General features: G+C 38.6%; 1 long non-coding RNA gene across 1 annotated transcript; it reads right to left on the bottom strand.

The window, feature by feature from the left end:
* Positions 1 to 311: 311 nt before the first annotated feature.
* LOC138404905 (uncharacterized) lies at positions 312 to 6,229 on the bottom strand. Its single transcript, XR_011238650.1, has 2 exons — positions 6,097 to 6,229; positions 312 to 426 (listed from the first exon to the last, which is right to left on the bottom strand). It is a non-coding gene; the product is annotated as an uncharacterized lncRNA (long non-coding RNA).
* Positions 6,230 to 10,443: the final 4,214 nt, after the last annotated feature.

Genomic DNA, 10,443 nt, shown 5'->3' with positions numbered 1-10,443 from the left:
GCAGTGTCGAGATTATCCTGGCTCAGGTCTCAGTCCTTCAGTCCCAGTCACATCTCCAGTGCAAAACTCTATTTACTATATTATATCATAGTTTGTTAAATCATGAGCTCGACGTCAGAACCCAATATAACAAGTGTATTAAAATCAACAAACACTACTCCTTAACTCTGTGACCTCCTCTCAGATCACCAACCTGTTTACTCTAATAACTACGTGATCTCCAAGATCATCAACAGGCTTATTCTATATTAACTCTGTGGTCTCCAAGACCACCCGTGACCTCCAAGATCACCCGAAGCTTCCTTGATTCTACATCGGTTCCAAACCTTGCCATGCAGACACGTCTGTCACACACGTCTGTCAAATCCAGAGTGTCCTCTCACACGAGTGATCCTGCCGACAACGCCAAAATTGTGGTGGCAATTTCTGTGAAACAAGCACAAAGTCAAACACTTCTTTCTGAAAGTTTAATTCAGCATCTGCAGATGGACTCATCAGTACACATCACCTGAATGACATGCACAAATGAGCAAAGAACATAGGAGAATCTGTGTTCTTATAACTCTCTGCCCCCTCCCACTAAGCATTCAAAGGTATTTATTACCCTCCTGTAGTTTCACTCAGTGGAGGAGACGTCCTGTCCATTTGTTTACATGTTCTGTGGATGACCCCCCTGTGAGACCCCAGGTGTGAGATCCCAATCAGAGATACCATGAGACACCATAAAGTTTTGGTTTCTCGGGGCCATACAACTCAAGTCTCTTAAGCCACCATCTTAAACCTTAAGGTTGCCCTTTCAGATAAACAATTTGGTGAACCATTTGGTCAGTCATCCACATACATGTCTGCTCATGCAATTACACATTCACAAATGTAAAATTTCCATTACAGTCAGTCAGCATATAATTATTGGACACCAACCAATCACAGCTATGAAATCAGCTCTATTCATTCATTCATTCTCTCACTTCACCTGGCAGATTCTTTGAAATCAAGTGAAAGAAAGAAACATGGAACATCTGTAACAAATTCCAAGTAAGTAACTGAGGCTGATTTCAGAAAAACCATTGTTGCAACAAAGTCCTCAAATTACAATGCATGCTCCAAATTAAGGGCTTCTATTACCTCAATACAAAAGGCCTGATATAACAAGTTTTCTTGTTCTGTGAAGGTGAGAGACAGTTTATAGGCCAACGTTAAACAATAGTCCACCTGAGTCGCAGTGGTTTCTGTGAATATTTCTGCTACCAACACCTGAACTCTTCTTCAGTATTCAACAGTTCAACATTCATTCCACGCTGCTCTACAACCCTCACAGACAAAAGAGATCAAATAATCAGGCACATGCAAAAACTTACATATTGCAACCTTGTAATGGTTGACTTGTTATTTTTAGTGACACTGTTGCGGTGTAATGTTCAATAACATGATTCAATCTTGTGATTGAATTAAGTTTCCAAGTGTTAATAATTCAATCATATGTATTTTCCAAGTTGACGAAACTATTACACTTGAGTTCGACCAGGAACATATCAGATGCTATTATATTCCACTGTTTAAAAAAACAAATCCAGGTTTTTTTTTAAAAAAGGTGGTTTGTGATAAACAACACAATAGTTTCCCCCCAGTATTTATTGTATGCAAAATAATTCATTAGACTTATTTATCTCAAAATGAGTTTTTCATTTGGCTCAATATTCATATATTTGCTTATTATTTTAATTACCACAAGAAGTTTTAAAAAGATGTAACAGGTGGTGAATATGTTTCATGACAGATTTATAAAAATTTTAATTTGGTTGGTCAATGTTCAACAGACACAAAGATGTTGGTAATGTGACTCAAACCGAGAGGTATAGTAGGTTCAGTGTCGTCATAGTGGGAATGGAATGGATGACATGCTTCCCGATGGTATGTTGACCATACAACCCTTACTACAGCGTGAGAGAACCTAAATATTCTAGAAGCTTACAAGCTCTGACCAGGTCGATGGCATCATCATGTCTCTGCAGAGGACATTAGTCAGGACTTCCACTAAGAGCTCAAGTGGGTGATCTGGAGGTCTATTCATAGACTGAGTGGTTTAGAGTTATGCTTCCAGACATACAGAGACACTGAGAGTGAGTTTGGACTGTGGTATGTTAATAGAGAGGTTTATACTGTGTTAACCACAGTTAATATTCCACGTTACTGAAAGGGAAGCCCTCTGTTGTTTGTCTTTGCTCTCATATGTACAGGGTGGCCAGCCTTTTCAAATCAGTCTTACTACTACATTACTTCACCACACACGGTAACCTGTTCAACAATGTAACTGTAATAAAATCTCTGCAAATTCAGTTTCACATGCAGATTAAATCAAGTGAAACTAGCAGCAGGAAGGTTGGAATGCATGTACAACACTATAGCTTTGTGAGATGATTAGGAAGGACTGTCAATGATTTGTAGCAAATTTCAAAGCAGAGACAGTGGTTGTTTAATGTAGACGGCAGTTTTTCTTCCCATGGAGTTGGCACATGTGGCACTTTGCCAGAGCTCCTCCCCCTGCCCCATTATCCTTCTAGTCCGACAAGCCCCCCCACCCCTGGCAGTGAGGGGCCTGGCTGTATTACACTTCACCGTGGCTTGAATACCAAGGAACACTCCGAAGGGAAGGACTGAATCCAAATGACTAAATGAGTCCACCAACTGTTTACACAGGATAAAGCTTCAGGAACACATGCACACATACCTGCACACGCACACATGTCAAGAAAAGCAACAACAGCAGAGTTTAGTGATCTGTGTTGATGGGTGAGATTAAATTTAAATACCAGAGAAAAGCTTAATGCTCCCAGACCCTGGTGAATTATGTAATTCTATTTCAATTTCTCCCCCCAAAAAATCTTACCTTTATAGTACTGACTTCAGTGCAGCAATCAAGCATTCACTTGGCTCTGTGGTCCATTGCTTCTTTAGTCTTAGTCTCAGTGAACTTTATTGTCAACCAAACAATGCAACAGGTCACAGAGGATTCAAATTGCGTTTCCCCATACTCCAAATGTGCAAGTAATATATAACACACAACTTATAACAAACAACAAATAGTGCAAACAAACAACAACAAGTCAAACAGACAATGGACCTATAAGTTGTATAAGAAAAAATAAATGAATAAATAAAATAAAATGAAAATAAAATGAAATTCACAGTGTGACAGAGTGTATTCATGACAATAAAAGTAATTCTTCTTTTTCTTCTTCTATTCAAATTTTGAGGTATGTTATCAAGGGGCTATAATGAAGATGCAACACGGAAAAGTGCAAAGTGTAAAAAGTGGTAAGGGGGAGGTGCAGCCATACAGTATATCTGGGTGTCAAACACTGTTGGATCCACCTGAGATTTATTTTCCTTTTATTTTCAGTGTATAATCTTCAGCAGTCCTTTTCAACTGCAGCCCATTGGGCCAAAGTGTGTTTGGGTTCTGAGGGTTCTGCTTCCCCCCCCAACACAATAGAGGTATTTATCTCAATATACAGTACAGACAAATCCAACAACAACTCTTTCTGGGACACTTTACATCCCTTAAGTCCCTGTTACTATAATCAACCAATTGCAGACTACTTTTATTTTCTGAATCTGAATAATGCTTTAGAAAGTTTCTCCAAATGGTCTTTAGAGTGAATATCCTTTCACAGCCAATGTCTCATCCATCTATCAGTTTATCAAATGAGTAAAACCAGAGGTGGGAAGTAACAAAGTACAAATATTTCATTACTGTACTTAAGTAGATTTTTCAGGTATCTACTCCTTAAATTCTCAAAACTGGCTCGTTACTTGTTTCAACCTCCACGGATGACAACACGACATAAGAAAACACATCAACACAGAGAGGACCTCACTAAACCATCCAATCTATGGTAGTGACAGGTGGTGTGTACAAAGGGCAGGGACTTAATCAACCCGAACACATTCCACATCCATTTATTCCCTGTAGTCTTTATTATTCTGTCTGAAATTTGGCAGCAAAACTAGATGTGTGTCCAGTGATTTTTTTTCTCAGTACCAGTTCTGTGTAGGTTGATACCAAAAGAGGAAAACTATCCTATATCCTAGAAAAAGCATTGTGTATCATTGAAGTTAAAAATTCATTTTTACTTTTTACTCATATACTTGAGAACATTTCAGAGCCTGTACTTGAGTTAAGGAGTTGTATCAGTACTTTTACTTTTACCAGAGTCTTTTTTTACTCAAGTATCTGTATTTCTACTTTAGTAAAGAATGTGAGTACCTTTGCCACCTCTGAGTAACACAGTGTAATGCTTAAATATGCAGTGACAACCTGAGCTACTGTCCCGAGATTAGAAGTTCAGTGAAAGGTTTCACAATGAACTACACTGGCCATGCTCTTTCTGCAGATTTATTGCAGAGTTTAAACAGCAACATGGATTTGTTATTATGTTCAGTTAATAATGAAATTGCCTTTACACCACAGTGATGGACATGAATTGGAAAGAGAGAGAGAGCTGAGGGAGAGTTCAAGACAATAAGAAAACAATTACTCTTTCTTAAGTAATTATTCACTGACAAAAATGATCACCTCCGATAAAATGTGAAGATCGATACCTAACACCATAATTCTCACAAAGTCATCAGGATTAATTGTTCTCTTTAAATTTACCAGCTGGGGGCAGATGTTTATTTAACACTGTGCCATCCTCTCTTTTTATGTTGTTGAAAGATAAAAGGATATTCAAATTTCTTCTGTTATTCTATTGAGGAAATGTCAAAGACAAAGGCCTGTGAGGCTGGACGTCATCCAGCACTTCCTGTTTTGCAAACTTGTTACTTATGGCATATTTACCAGGAGCATAAGCCTGCATCCTCTAAGAGAGGATGTGGTCATCTTAGTATTTCATGTAAATGAATTGGCAAGTCACGGGTCCTTAAATATCTATTGACAACATTAAACAACTTTACAATAAACCTTTGAATAATATTGACAAGCTGCGGGAATGGGGATTGTCTGTCTAATGGAAGGAGACAGTGTGTAAACTGAGGTCTGCTGGGAGTCAGTCAGTAAGCCACCATCGTAAACCTTAAAGTTGCCCTTTTCGATTAACAATTTGGTCAACCATTTGGTCAGTCCTCCACATATATCTTTGCTCATGCAATTATACATACACAAATGTAACATTTCCATTACAGTGCTAAAAGTGTTCGAGCTGAGCAGGGATCAGTGAGGATGAGGTCGTATTTAAAGAGACCACTTTGGTGAGAGAATGGGCTGTGATTGGTTCGTGACTGACGAGCACCCATAAACCTATCGGTAGCTGAGCATATGACTCTGTGTTCTGCATGAACTAACACAATGCTTCATTAGTCACAATTCAAGTTCAGGATTTCTACGATGACATTCTCACTTTAAACTTAATGTCCCATGATGATAGTATTCTAAGAGTTTGAGGACTGATGCCTAAAATTTATGTCCTTGGTTTTTGTCACATTTAGTAGTAAAAATGCACAGTCACACCAATACAGATTCACAATCCACAATGGGACCATGGTTGTTCTCATCTGCATGGAGGAGACTGACTGTCACAGAGTCATCAGCAAATTTGAAAAGTAATCTGTTGTCATGCCAGCTGCGGCAGTCATCAGTATACACATTATAGAGGGGAGGTGAAAGGACACAGGAGGAGACCCTGTGGATGATGACAATATGTCTTACATGCATTACTTTCTGTGTCAGTTGTCAGTTGCAGCTCGAGGCATGTATCCAAAATTATCTTTTCCAGGCACTATACTGATACTGTAGTCACTACAAGTTACGCATGTTGCCTGGGGGGACATTTAAAACAAACCAGTCTACAACACAATAAAAATCACATGAAAATCAACCTCCCTCCTCATCTTTTCATATTTTTTTACTCCTCCATTTTTTAATGTGGATTTAGAATTTAATACTGAGCATAGCCGTGAAATTGCCCCCCCAAATAGAAATGGTACAAGTTGTCAAATAAATGTTATCTACATAAATCCCCACAGATTTCAAAAACATTCTCAGAACACAGTTAACATCACAGTATATTGTAAGGTATCACATTTTTTATTACTCACCTTATTGATGGAACCTCAACCATATTTACTGTCCCTGGCTCAGACTCTCTCTCAAGCATCTACAGTGGGTGTTTTCATTCCCAAAACACAGGCTCTCTTGTGGTTCCAAGAGTCTGTAAGAGTAGAACAGGAGGTAGAGCATTCAGCTACCAGGCAGACAGCTTCTGTGCATTTACGGTTAAACTTAAAACATTCCTTTTTGATAAAGCCTTGCTGGATCAGGTGAGTCCTGAACCATCCCTTAGCTGCTATAGGTCTAGACTGCAGGGGAAACTCCCATCATCCACAGAGCTCCTTGAGATAATGTATATTATGATTTGGCGCTATACAAATAAAATTGAATTGAATTGAATAGGTGTTGGGATGATAATAACAATAATTAATTGAACAGTACTATTGCAATATATTCAGTAGACTTTTCAAAAATAATGTTTTTTTTTCTTTCATGAACATATTTTCCATTTCATATTATGCACTTACCAACCTTTAACTGTGGGCTGAGTTTCCTGAGCACATATACACATTCACCTAACACACTGGTAAATATTAACCATTACTATGAGGAACTAATACCTGAAAAAGGGAGTATTTGAATGAACAATACATGGACACAAACTTTTCTCAAATCATGTGCATTATGACTGAAGGGAGTAAGCAAGGTGTCTCTTAACGTTCCTCAAAAGCTACATGCTCCCTCTGCTGGATCCCTCTGGTAACTACACCTGCTCTTACTGCTGCTGGTGTTAGAATAACTTGTTGAAAATAAAACACAAGAATACACAAAAATACTGTTCTCTAACTGCTGCAACTGACAGTAAACATTATAACCATAACATGAATATGCTCAAGTATTAGAATATGAGAAATTTAATGTTACTCTGCTACTTCAGCTAACTTGCTGGTGAAGCACAATATTCCTTGTGTCACAAAAGCAACACGTGTCAGAACCTGTCTGACTGCCTAATTCAACCAGCTACAACTTTTTTTCTTTCGCGCCTGAGGACACCAGGCCGAAATAGGTGGATGGGCTTTCTGTAAAGAAGGCTCCTGTTGTGGTTTCAAACCTCTCCATGCTTTCTGGCATTTGCTGGAGGCCCGTCAAATTGCAATCTATAATGAAAGGGGAATCAGAAGTTAGTGTAAATCCCATTATCAATGCCTAGTATATGCTGGCCCCTCATTTCAGCCAAATAAGCCTCAAACTGTTTGAAAGTTACACCTTTGCGATCACGTAGGCCCCCCGATCAACATTCTTCCCTCTCATACCCATATGTACTCTGTACGGCTATGAAAATGGAGCCCTTAGAAATGGGCTTAATTGATACCAAAGGTCACAAAGGTCACCTGGGACCTTCTGCGGTTTTGGTGAAAATCAGTAATGCAGGCTCAAAGAGCCCCTCATGACCAGTGGGTCAAATTTGGGGCTCCTAGGCCCTTGGGAAGGCCCCGAAAGGGATCGTAATTTTCCCAAAAATCTCCAGAACCAAGAGGCTGCGAACCCTGTTTAGGCCCCTGACCAGCTAGAGGGCTGAAATCCAAGTGACAACTCATGTAGCGTTGATAAGAAATTCCCTCAAGCAGTCCAAGTTACCAGATATAATGACATTTCCCTTCTGACAGTCCTAACATATCACATTGACAGTGGCGTTACGCTGACCTTTAACTTCGAAGGGAATAAAATCCTTCATCTTTGAATTGAAGTTAATATTTTTACCAAGTTTGACGACATTCCCATAGGCTGATCTTGATATATCATTTTAAGGAAACATATTAACATACTTTGTGAGAACACTGTGACATTTGGCTACCAAAATGAAATCCAAATTCATGTGAATGTTTGTGCCAAATATGAAAGAATTCCCTGAAGGCATTTTGGATATATATCGCATATACAAGGCAAGAAGTGTGCTTTGTGAGGTGCTAGTGACCTTGCCATTTGATCTTTGACAACTTGATTGAGTCCAAATGAATGTTTGTGCCACATGTAATGATATTTCCTTTGGACAATCTTGATAAATTGTATTCAAAACAATGCAAAGTTATGTGAGCTTGACCTTTTGACCTTTGACTAATATAACGTAGTTGTTCATGAGATATCGCATTCACATGAATGGGACAGACAGATGGATGGACAACTTGAAAACATAATGCCTCTGGCCATACTGAATGTGAAAATGGTAAAGAAATAAATATAGCAATACATGATAAATAATTTGTTCCATGTTCTTTTATTTTACATGGATGATTTCTTGACAAAACAAGCCAACTCTATAAATGTGAACTGAGTGTCAGAAATTAACATGACATTCATAGCATATGCAAACAATTTTCCCCCACAAATTTCTGTAACTTTCTGAGAATCTACATCACAGTATATTGTAAAATATCATGTGTTTCAATACTCACCTTATTGATGGAACCTCAGTGATGTCTACTGTCCCTGGCTCAGACACTCTCTCACGCATCTACAGTACATGTCAAGACAGGTAATGGTAGCATTAAAATAACATTAGATATCTACAATTCAGTTGAACTATTATAGTTTCAGATATTAACCATTTAATTCCGAGTTCAGTCAGGAACCCTTTGTTATGATTTACCCATTTGTTGCAAATGGGGACACAGTTATGATTGGCGCTGAAGGCTCCATTCTTTGGATGTTCCCTGGTTAGCCGAGCAGCGTGCTAAGATAAAACAGGGAACATATGCAGAACCCCCCAGTGGGCGTAGCAGGCAAGGTACTTTGGTTAAGATGATTTACCACAACCGTGTTTGTACTCTGAGCTGTGGTGGCAATTTCTGTGAAACAAGCAAATGTCAAACACTTCTTTATCTAATTTTAATTCAGAATCTGCAGATGGACTCATTAGTACACGTCACCTGATTGACATGCACAAATGAGCAAAGAACATAGGAGAATCTGTGTTCTTATAACTCACAGCCCCCTCCCACTAAGCATGCAAAGGTATATATTACCCTTCTGTAGTTTCACTCAGTGGAGGAGACATCCTGTCCTTTTGTTTACATGTTCTGTGGATGACCCCCCCCCCCCCCGTGAGATCCCAGTTGTTTGATCCCAATCAGAGATACAACGAGATACCATAAAGTTGTGGTTTCTCGAGGCCATAAAACTCAAGTCTCTTAAGCCACCATCGTAAACCTTAAAGTTGCACTTTTAGATTAACAATTTGTTGGTCCTCGACATACAGTACATGTCTGCTCATGCAATTATACATACACAAATGTAACATTTCCATTACAGTGCTAAAAGTGTTATAGCTGAGCAGGGATCAGTGAGGATGAGGTCATATTTAAAGGGACCGCTTTGGTGAGAGAATGGGCTGTGATTGGTGAGTGACTGACGAGCACCCATGAACCTATCGGTAGCTGAGCACATGACTCCGTGTCCTGCATGAACTAACACAATGCTTCATTAGTCACTATTTAAGTTCAGGATTTCCACAATGACATTCTCACTTTAAACTTAATTGAAGGTATCTCGAATTGAGGCAAATTAAAGCTGACCTTGAATTGTGATCAGTCACAATCAAATTGTCATATATCACAAATCATAAACTGGATTTATTTTCATAATTAATTATGGATAAAATTACAAGGTATGTTGCAGAAATCTGGAATGGATATCTATATCATTGAGCATTGTACAAGTTACATTGTACAAGTACATGTTCTACTGAATAAGGGATCAGCCACTTGCTATCTGTAAACCCCCAACCCCCAAGTGAATCTCCTAATATTATGCTAGGTGTTGTTTGGGCAAAGAAAAACTTAAAAGAAAAAAAGTCTAATTTCTGCATTTCAGCAGGTGCTCTTAATAAAAATGTTCCCTTTTTAGCACCATGCATCTTATCCACTGAAATATCCACACTTACATCACTGATATAAACATATACCTATTGAGATTTAAATAAAGTAAATGGAGAATTACAGGATTACCTCCACATTTGCTATGGTTTGAGATACTGCTGCTAGTGCGACATCTAGTGGCAGTGAATATCGCTAATGAATATCATATGTACATAAACACTCTCAGAGGTGGGTAGTAGAACCTGTGGTGAACTTCAGCTGACATAAAAACTCAAAAGCTTTAGTTTGTCCAGTTTGGACGCGCTCCTGATGTAAATATAAAGTATTTAAATCTAGCAGGGCCCATTCTGTTCAATCTGTACAATTTTGACGATTGCCCACTGGTGGATTATTTTATATTCAATTCTTGCCAATAGATCACTTTCTCCTAAGTCTTATACACTGGACCTTTTAAGAAAATACTTCATTCAATACATTGTACTCATTTTCTTGTGGACAGTTTTTCATGCTCAAAAATCT

This window comes from Paralichthys olivaceus, chromosome 15, assembly GCF_024713975.1.
Source record: "Paralichthys olivaceus isolate ysfri-2021 chromosome 15, ASM2471397v2, whole genome shotgun sequence".
NCBI classification, from domain to species: domain Eukaryota; kingdom Metazoa; phylum Chordata; class Actinopteri; order Pleuronectiformes; family Paralichthyidae; genus Paralichthys; species Paralichthys olivaceus.
The sequence above is the reverse complement of the archived record's forward strand: the minus strand, read 5'-3'. Positions and strand labels throughout refer to the sequence as shown.